An 11,432-nucleotide genomic window follows, 5' to 3' on the forward strand; every position below is an offset into this window, starting at 1 on the left:
CTAAGCAGCGGCGGCAGAAAGCCTATGGGCACATTTAAAGTGCCCAAGCCCCTTTAAAACTTTTCCCCCCGCTCTGCCCAAGAACAATGGTGGTCTCCTGCCAGCTGGTGATCAGCTGGTGTTGGCATCCTTGTCCTCTTGCACTTTGCCAGTGTCACCAGCATCATGGATGCCTCCTCTCCTTTGGTCCCCGCGCTCTTGCTGAATCTGCAATGCACAGCCACAGCTGTCGCCGCTGCCACCGCTGTCCCCCTGCCATCCCCCATCACCTCCCTTGTACATATGTAAATATTTACAGTTTTAGGGGTTTTTTATTGTTAGGTGAAAATGGCACAGGAATGTGTGTAGGGGCACACTTTAAAGTCCAAACTTTCCAAGCAGCACATGCGTACATGTTGCTCTAGGGTTAGGGTTAGGAGTCTTAAAATGCGCTGCAGCTGTGCTGCAGCTTCCACACCTGCATGGCAGCGGACGCTGCAATTAAAGCCTGACTGCAAACTGCGCATGTTCCAAGACCCCAACTCATTATGCGACGCAGCAGACACGGAGCTTTTAAATGGGCAATTTAAATTAGCGGCGTAGCAATTCTGGTGTACCGGTGCAGCAGCTCTCATGGCTTCTTCCACTTCTCGATATGTGTCAGCATTCAGGTAGGACTGCTGCAAAATGTTTGGCTGGGACCATATAGCTATAAGGTCAGCCGTCTCCGCATGAGACCAAGACGTCCCCCTGCCTTTTTTCGGGGTGCTGGTGGATGGCTGTGCCATCCTGCCTGGTGGCAAAGGGGAGCCGCTGCACAGCTGTGCCAGGAGCAGCCGAACTGTGCCCGTTCCCAGGTGAAAATGGCGCAGGAATGTGTGTAGGGGGTCACTTTAAATTCCAAACTTTCCCTTATCACTTTCTACAACCAAAACATCCGCCGGCAAAACTTACAACTTCCCGCGATTCTAGCAACGCATGCGCACAAGTGGCTCTAGGGTTAGGGTTACGAGACTTAAAATGCGCCGCAGCTGTGCCACAGCTTCCACAGCTGCATGGCAGCGGATGCTGCAATTAAAGCCCGACTGCAAACCACGCATGTCCCGGACCCCGACCCATTATGCGACGCAGCTGACACGGAGCTTTTAAATGGGCAACTTATATTTGCGGCGTAGCAATTCTGGCGTACCGGTGCAGCAGCTTACATACGGAGCTGCGCACGTATGCCGCAAATCAAAAAGAAGCGGAAAAAAGCAGCACCTTTTTAATGCCGCTTCTTCCCGCTTGGGGCGTGCGGGGGGCGTGTTCATGGCGGCATTCAGGTAAGGGCCGTCTGAAGGCTCTACCTTCATGACGTCATGAATACACCCCTTTTTGCCCGTCTGTATCCCGCCAAAGAAACTTTTCAAAGTATCAAAATAGCAGTCTCTCTCTCTCTCTCTAGCTTTTCCTCTTATCATATGTTTCAACACACTGAAAGCATTCAGCATTTTTATTTAAAAAATGGTTCTTTTTTTAAAAAAAAATAAAACATTCACCTGTCAGGTGCTACATTCCTGCAGAAACAACAGGTAGAAGTAATAAAAAAGACACATTATGATGACTGTGTATTTTGAGAATTACAAGCTCTTTGAAATCCTGCCCTTGGCAGCACAGAATTCCAGTTAAATAATTAATTATGTATTGACAATGCCTGATAAAAGGGAAAGTCTGAGTTGCATTGGTGTGAATATCTACTTTTGCATAGCCACCAGGAAAAGTGTTTCTCTATGACACATGCTTGGAAGATTTACCTACTTTTCAATTCATTATTGGAACATCAGGACTAGAGGCAGCATGCAAGAATTGATTACTGTACATCCCACATGTTCACCAATTATGATATTATAAGATGTTTCTATGTCCCTGTGAGACAGGTTCTCAAATTTTAATACTTCTCAAAAGCCTGAAAAGGCTATTTCTTCATCATAGGTTTTATACTGCTAATGTCTGCATTGCCCTTCAAAGGGACATGTAAACGCCGTGCAAAGGTGCTCTCATTTATAATTAGCAGGACAGAAACATTTAAAAGAATGGTTGTAATTTATTTTTGGACCAACTGACACACACACGTGTCTATCTCTCTCTCTCTCTGTGTGTGTGTGTGTGTGTGTGTGTGTGTGTGAGCCTTCAGGTTGCCTGTCAATGTATGGTGGCCCAATGAATAGTATAATAATGACTAATTTAAATAGAATAGTTTACAATACAACATTTAAAAAATGCAGCTCTCCAGATAATATTGTAGGTAGGAATAAAAATCAGTTTTCCTTGTTTTGTTCTGTAATTTGCTCTGAATAATACTCCAATGACTGTATCCATTTACTATATATCCACTGTCATGTTACTTCAAATGCACTTGATAAATTGCACCTCCCATAAAAAGAAAAGGTGATGGATTGAAAAATGTTTAGCGCAACCATGCATAATTGATAGGCTCCCTAGTGCAAATAAGTGTCTAATAAATAATTAAATTTAATCTCATTATAAGAGTTTTCATAATGGGATAATTTAATTAAATGAAAGCCAAAGGGTTTCTAGGGGTTGAAAGATGCTGGTGTTGCTATATTTGGCTAATGGTCTGGGGATGCTAGAGTGAAGAAGGGCAATTCACTGGGGGGCATGCATTATTTAATGAAGCCCTCTGAGATGGAAGAAAGGACAGATCAATGATAAAATGACAAGTTATCATTGCTTACAAAGCACATTTAAACAAACTGGAAACGTGTTTTTTTTTTGTTTAAAACAACAACAACTATGCAGCTGTCTGGTAAGACAGCAGCTTTCTATTGTCACATGTTCATTCTTTTTTTTTCCAGATGCATACTTTTGCTGCATTATCACATTATTAAATTTTGTCTCCATGTCAGAGTGAAAATAAAAGCAAAACCTTACAAGCTACTGGACAGTTAGGTCTAAGTGAAAGTTATAATGGATACAGCATGTACATACGATACTAAAAAATTGATAGCTCTGTCATGTGGGACCCATTAACAAGCTTTTTCAGTGGGCAGAGTTTGGGGCTTTGTCTCCAAAAGCACTTAGCTTTACTAGGCTGCTCAATCCATACAGGCTAAGTAGTTATCTTATTTACAGGTGATCAGTTATGAATTAATATGAATAGTGGAATGTGTGTCTGAATGTGAGGTAAAATGCCATACTGTTAACAGTTGTAAACAAGGGGAAACTCATAAAATGAAAACGAAGAGATTTGGGCTAAAAATTAGTTTCTTTCAAGTATAGTTGCAGATGCTACCACAAAGTGCCTATGCTAATAGATATAGTGGTGTATATTATGTGTAGGCTATAAACACAAGAATTCAGGATTTAAGCATCTTATTGTTATTATGTGTTTCAAATACAAGTTCTTGAAAAGAAACCACAACCTAAAGGAACAAAGAAGTAGAAATAAGTTAATGGGCTTTTATACTGAAGCTCCAACAGTTATAAATAGAGTTTTTGGAACTATATCTTTAGTACTCAGTGCTCACTTCTGTTTCTCCTCAGCTTGCCTGGAAGAGGGTTAGAATGTATGAATATCATTCATTCTTGTTTATAGGTAAAAAGCAACTGTTTACACTCTTTGGGGAAATATTTAACTGTAAATATTGCTTTATTCATGGGATCAAAATCTATAGGACTGGTTGATTCATTGGTTTATAATTTGTGAGTATTTTTTAACCACAGGCTGCATCCACACGGCAGAAATAATCCAGTTCGACAGCACTTTAACTGCCATAGCTCAATGGCACTCTGGGAACTGGAGTTTGTTGTGGAGTTTGTCTGACAGAGAAGGCTAAATATCTGACAAAACTACAAGTCCCAGAATTCCTTAGCACCGAGCCATGGCAGTTAAAGTGGTATCAAATTGGATTATTTCTGCAGTGTGGATGCAGCTTTAGATAAAAACAAAAATGTTCAGTCTATGTCTAATATCAGGAGAAAGAGTATAGAGAATGGCATCATGCTAAATGCCCTGCTCTGAATATGTCTGTTAATGTGGCTAAATGAGTAATAATAACCTCCAGTATGAAACATGTCCTTCTTCACTGCCATGGCTGAGGTGGCTTCAAACATACAAACACAGTGCTCTCTTCCAAAGTAATGTTGGAGCTTCAATAATGCATTGGAAAATGCATGAGGTTCTTCATTGGCCAAACCTCTCTGGCCTCGATATGTAGTTCCAGAAGTAAAATCAGTTTAAAGGATCAGTATGAATGAAACTTTACTTTGGCATTTTACTCACATCTGGAGATTATTTGAAATTAAATTAGTTTTTATTTCATTTTGCTTCACTCCCTCTGCTGAAGTTTCTCCTTTGAAAGGAACCAGTCTCCTAACACAATTTTCATTCCTATGCCCACTTTCCTGGGCTCAATCCCTTTGAACACAATAGGACTTACTTCCAAGTAGTCAAGGCTTGTACTGTTAGTATGTGGCAGAACAAACAACTGTGCAGATAAGCAGATCTAAAAGGTATAGTCACTATACTGGGCCATATTTACGGTCATTTTAGAATTTGTGGCTCCACACACCTGAAGAGGAAGAAGAAGAAAAAGAAGGGGAGAGAGAAGGAGAGAAATAATAGTAGTATAAGAGAACTGTGATGTGGGATATAAGTATAGAGCAAAGAAGCTTGCTTGGCTGTCTTTCTTCCTGTTTGTATTCCCTTAACTTTACACTAATTCTTGCCAAGTGCTTTGAAACATCAGGTTTGGCAGCCAGGTGGGCATTTGATCACTTTGATATCAATACTGCCAAATTGTTGAACAGTAAGTTTTACTCTACCAAAAGTATGATCTATCATAGAAATGCTAGTAGAAACTCTTAGACATAATTTTTATTACTTTATATTTTATTTAGTCTCTCTGTGCTCTCTCTTTTGTCTTCTCTCTTACTAATGCATTAGTGTGAAATAGTGAAGATCGAGGTTTTTTGTTGCAACACTATTTTGAAATCCTAATGAAGAACAATAAATTTATGGGATGGAGCCGTAGTGCACCATCTCTGTTGTCCTTCTCATGCAGGTAAAGACATAAATTCAGTCTGGCTTTTGGTTTTGGTTATTGTCTGGGGTGGAGAAATCAAATTTTTTGATAAGTGGATGCTGTGTTTTGTTTATTTTCTTTTAATTATTTTGTATTGACATCATTTAAATTGTGTTTCAGTTTAATTGTGCTTATAACTTTTTTTTCTATTATAACTGTATTTCTAATCAGTTTTATTGTGCCCTGGTGGCACAGTGTTTAAATGCCTGTACTGCAGCCACTCTCTCATAAACCACAAGGTTCTGAGTTCAATTCCAGTCAGTCGACTCAACCTTACATCCTTCCGAAGTAACTAAAATGAGTACCCAGCTTGATGGGGGCAATTAGCTTGTAAACTGCTTAGAGACTGCTTAATGCAGTATGAAGCGGTATATAAATGAAGCTGTTATAAATGAAGCTGCTATTGTGAACTTCCCAGACTACCATATTTGGGAGAAAGGTGGAATATAAATCCATAAATAAATAAATAAAGATCCTGACATTTTGCTTGAAATATACTTAAAGACAGTTTTTTTAAGCTGTGGTCTTTTAATTAGCCACATACTGTTTTCAATTTTCAAATGTGATCAAATGGATCAGTGTAGACTAATTTTTAAAAATTTAAAAATTTTCAAGCTTATCCAGTTGCATCACTTTTTACATGCAGATGAAACTTTCTTACATCCTAAAATCATGGCCCCATGTGATGCATAAAAACAAGATGCTGACATTGTCATTGATTTACATGAGCGGGAAGTGGAAAGACCAGTTTTAAACAACCCAAAAAATAAGATACAAGCTTTTAATGACTATCTCATATATAGCACACAGGGGTATTTTTGCACAACAATCTATATTGCTTTTATTCTGCATCCTAATAAAAATGACCTTAACTGAATGGAAGACTAGTCATTAAAGTTAACAAAGACCATATGCTTTCCCATTTTAGTTAAATTCAACTTTTCATTAAAGTTCCCTATGAATGGAAGAAATTACTATTTTTCATGAGAGTCTAATTTTTTAGAAATATGAGCATATCAAACCTCAAGCTTATCCCCAAAGAATTAGAATTTAGAGACAAAGCCGTGTTAGTCTGGAATATCAGTAGCGAAGTGATCTTGCAGCACCATTGAGTCTAACTGTGCAAAAAAATTTGTAGCATGAGCTTTCACAGACTTTGTCTTCTTCCTCACCAATGCCATGCCAAAGAATTAGGAGGGACTTGCCTATGTGTAGGTGTTTTTGCTGAACTCAACAGTCATTAAAAAGGATATTTTTTTCATGACCAAGACAGGCTGTTTTAAGACATCAAAAGAGTATATTGAGAGTTCCTCATCCCACCTCATTTTACCACAAATGTCAAGAGTAATGTATGAAGTGCTTTATGTAATTTGTGCAAAAATATTTCCCTCTATGAATCTGTAACAAACACAGCAAGCATAGAAGATCATGGCTCAGTGCTCAGAAAGCTATCAATGACATTTCAAGTGTATCTGCTTGTTAACGGTCTATGGCCAGAATCCAGCTGGTAACTTACATATGTACAACGTTTCCCTATGGAAGCAGTCTGACATTTCCCCCCAGTGTGGAATTGCTGCATTTAAATCAAAGTTGTGGAAGTGTAGTTGCTCTTGTGATGTTGTTGCACCTAGGTGCAGATTGCATATTCTGCATGTTTCCATTACTCATGAGTGTGCTTTAAGCATGGGTTGCATTGAGCACTGCACATGGATGCACATGTGCATTGGCTTGTGCATTCAGCTGTAAATTTGACATCTTCATTCTGTTCCACAGTGTGATCATTCGTCATGAGGTTTGCATAGCACAAATCATGTGTATTATCCTATGTGAGATTTTTCCTATAGAATCCCTGTGTAGGAACTTGGTCAATTTCCAAATTGCTCACTCCTGATATTCGACTATACATGTGAGTAGACTCCACCTGACTACCATGTGTTCATTTAAATGTAAAATTAAAGTGTATGTGTTTATATAGGGATTCTTTCACATAGTCTGCAAGGTTCCATATTTGCATAAGAATATCGCTATGTGAATATGTGAAGTCAAAGGCTTTTTTGTGGGTTTTTCAGGCTATGTGGCCATGTTCTAGAAGAGTTTCTTCCTGACGTTTTCCAGCATCTGATGCCAGCCACAGATGTTGGTGAAATATCGGGAAGAAACTCTTCTAGAACATGGCCACATAGCCCGAAAACCCACAAAAAACCTGTGTGAATATTCTTGCTCATGCCTATGCTTCCTTCTGTCCTTCAAACAGGCATATGGAGGCAGGGCCTGCTGCTACAATGCCTCCATTCCACACATATTTGTCATACATATATTAAACAAGGAGCTCCGTCTCATGACCCCCCCCTAGAAACATTTAAAAAGAGGCTTAAAACCTTTCTTTTTTGTCAAGCCTCCCCCCCCCCCCCCCCCCGAGGAATGAAGTTGAGCGCTCTTGATGCCATTGATTCTCTGCCTTACCCTGTGAATGATTGTGTTTTATATAATTGTATTACTTGTTTTTATATATTTTAATGAGATGTTTGCAATAGTTTTATAGTCTGTAAACCATTTTGATCTATGGAAAAACAGTATACAAATAAAATTATTATTATTATTAAACATTTTTGTGCTTTTGGACAATCTTTTTTGGGTTGCACTGTACCTGATTCAAGCATGATTGGCAGAATGAAGTAAAAAGCATGACACAAATAAAGAAGAGAGGGGCATAGTTAGGCAATCATACTTATTAGTTAATGTTTTCCGATGGTTTCTCAGATCTATTTTGAGAGACCATACAATTTTTTAACCCAAGATATATTTTAACCACAGTTCAGTTCAAAGTTTAGAAAATTATTATGGAATTGGTTGCTGTATGGTTCCCAGGGGTCTTCAGTAGGTAGGTACCAATTGCTAGTCATAATTAGAAGGGACCCAGTGAATAAACTGCTGAATGGTATATCAACAATTATACAAATTCCATTGATCCAATGGCTATAATCTAGATGGGACCAGTGATTAGATTTAGGGTATGACAACTTTTTCCTTTTATGTTTCTTGAATGTAATCAAAAGAGTTAGATTTAGTTATTTAAACATTTTGAATGCTGCAAATTGTTGCCATGGAATACAAAAAAAAAAAAAAAAAAAAAAAAAAAAAATCTCTTCTATCCACCTTGAAATCTCTTCAACATCCACAAGAGAGGGTGAGACAATAGCTGTCACCAGCACTTGAAATATATGATATTCCTCCTCCACCACTGAGGGCACAACATGTAACTATAAAAGTACCGTAAATGAACCTTTTACACCACAAAGGTAGTGAAGATTTCCCTTGTTAAGTTGCAAATGTAATATAATGTGGTTATACCATCATTACTGTAAAAGGGAATTAACTATAAATGAATAATCATTTGTAACTAGTTACTTCCAAGTTCTGGTTCACTTTTCATAGACATGAAATTAGAGATTACAGTATTTCAGAGCCTAGTTTCTAATTGAGATCATGTAAGCAAACTGCTGGCAGCTAGTCATGCTTCCAGAAAGCACTGTGAAAATTCAGCCAGAAGGACTGAGGTATCATGGGAAAGGAAAGCTTTTCCATGGAATCATCATTAGAAACGTTGTTAAACATATTGGTAATTTCATATAACTGTTTCTTACAGTTGCCTGCTGCACTTTAATTCACAGAATGGGTTTAATTCCACTCCTGTTGTAGTCTAACAAATTGCAATAAGTCATTGTAATATATGGTCATAATCAAAACATATACGCATGCAACATTAAGGGCTGTATAGCCCTTTTATACAGTTGGCAATGTCCATAATGAGCTCTTTCTAGGGGAATGGTAGTAGGGGAGCTAAATCCAAACCTATCACTTGACCTTCTAAACAGCTGAGTGACTCAACTGTTGATTTCCCAACAAGACTACATACATGCAAAGCTCTGGCAGCTGAACCTACTGAGCTCCCTGATTTACTGAATAAAATGATTAGTCTATCTTGACCACTGTTGTCAGCAGCTGTCCAAGGTCTCAAGCAAGGGATTTTCACAGCACTGCTGTCTAAGGCGTTTTAATTGCAGTTGCAGGAACAGGACATGTGCTGTGCCACTAAGCATGACCCGTCCCTAAAAATCAGCTATGAAGAATTTACACATGCAGCTGGATGGATCTAACAGCATAAGCCTTCCTTACTATGATATATTCAACCAACAGAGAAGGAACCACACACATGTGGCACCTGCTTGCATATTCAGTTCTTTATCTGTCCAGAGATGCATATGTGCTAATAACCTTAATTAAAGGTGGTTTAAAGATGAGAGGGACCATAGCCCAATGGAGGAACACGTTCTTTACACTCCAACAGTCCAAGGTTTATTTTTTTTTAAAAAAAATTATAATTTATATATATATACCCCGCCCCGTGGAATCCAAGCAGATCACAATATAATACAGCTTTAAACACCAATTATAATGAAAAGAAAAGAGTTTAAAACAATTTAATAAGCTGTCTCACCCCAAACAGCCCAAATTTAAAATACGTTTATAAGTATTTAAAACATAACAATGGCGGGATACAGACCGCCGCTTTGCAACGGTCTCCCGCCGGTACCATTTGCTTCGCGCGGGAGCTGCAGCAGCCAAACCGCGCGGCTCCCGCACAGAGCAAAAAAGAAGCTCCATTTCGGAGCTTCTTTCCGCGGCGCAATGATGATGTCACGAAGCGCCAAGGGCGCATTCGTGACGTCATTAGCGCCGCGACACGTCTGGACGCTATGCGTCCAGTACGTAAAGATGGCGGTGCCCATGTGGAAAGGGCGCCGCCATCTTGTACGTATTCTATACGTACTAGGGTTAGGGGGGTGCGGAAGCATCGCCCCTTCCTAACCCTAGTACGTATAGAATACGTACTATATGGCGGTTTGTATCCCGCCAATGAGAATAAAATGCAGCACTCCTCCATTATAAACCAGTTAACATTAAAAGACTGTCTAAATAAAAAGATGATTGCCCACTTGTGGAAAGAAAGCGGGGGGGGGGCAGCCCAGTTTCCCATAGGAGGGAATTCCACAGCCTTGGGGCAACCATTGAGAGAGTCTCTCACATATCCTCATCAAATGTGGGATTCAGTCTCTGGCATCTGGACTGGAAAAATTCTACTAGTCCATGGTACTGTGCAGGATGAACCGACAGTCTGACTCCATATATAGCAGCTTTGTATGTTACTAAAAAGCAAGCTACCCACGCCCCCACCCCGCTCCTGTTTCAGAGACTAGAACATGAAGCAATTGATTCAAATGACAATTAATGAGATTCCAGCTAAATATTAAGAAAAAATGTCTTGACTGTAAGAGCTGTTCGATAGTGAAATGGACTGCCTTGGAGGCAGGTGTACTTTCAGTCTTTGGAGGTCTTTAAATAGAGGTTGGAGGGACATCTTTGAGGAGTGCTTTAATTGTATATTCCAACATGGCAGAGGGTTGGATTGGATGGTCCTTGTGTTCACTTCCAACTCTATGATTCTATGATTCTATGGTTCTGTGAAAACCGAATGGAGCTGGGCAATCCTGTGATGGCCCAATCTATTTGCAAAACAGTCCATAGAAATGTCTCCTTTTGAACTATCTTTTAAATGGAATTCAGCTACAAACTAAGAAAAAAACCTATGTTTTTTTCCTTTCTTTGTGACTGTTAATCCCAATCCACACAAATGTTACACATATTAATGTACTCATCAAATAAAGCTGCATTCACCCATTGTTTGAGGGTATTTTTTAAAAAAAGAAATCTGAAACAAAAAATTCATATGCACATCATTATAAAACTTATATTCAGCATTTGATTTATGTGATCCATTTATAATATGGCACCCTACTGATGAAACATTGCCATTTACAACAAACGGAGAAATAATTTGTTTAGTTGTATAATCAGAGCAGAGGCCACACACAATAAAAGAAAGCATTCTGGTACTAAAATGAATAAAAATTGATTGTGTCCCTATAAAAAGTAAATTGGCAGAGTGTTAATTGCATTTCACATAAACATCTGTAGCAGTCTGACTCGTTACTGTGCTGTAATGTAATACAGGACACTCAGGAATAAATGCATCCTTCCAGATGAGTTCATAGATATATTCTAAAAGCGCCTGATGAGATTGTAAAAATCTGATTAGTCAGAACTGCTAATGACACTTAAAACAAAGAGAAATCTTTAAATAAAGTTATTTTGCTTCCCTTTCCTCCTGACAAATTACATGCAAATCAGTGTTGATTGAAAAATGTTTGCCTTGAAGGTAATTCTTACTAATGAAGAAAAAGGCCATTCAACTTCAAGAAAAATATAATTGGCAAGTTATTTTACAATTAACTAAGCCTGCTCAGTTTT

The sequence above is a fragment of the Sceloporus occidentalis genome, unplaced genomic scaffold (genome assembly GCF_023333645.1).
Source record: "Sceloporus occidentalis isolate IW3139 unplaced genomic scaffold, rSceOcc1.0.p SCAF_3, whole genome shotgun sequence".
Taxonomy (NCBI): domain Eukaryota; kingdom Metazoa; phylum Chordata; class Lepidosauria; order Squamata; family Phrynosomatidae; genus Sceloporus; species Sceloporus occidentalis.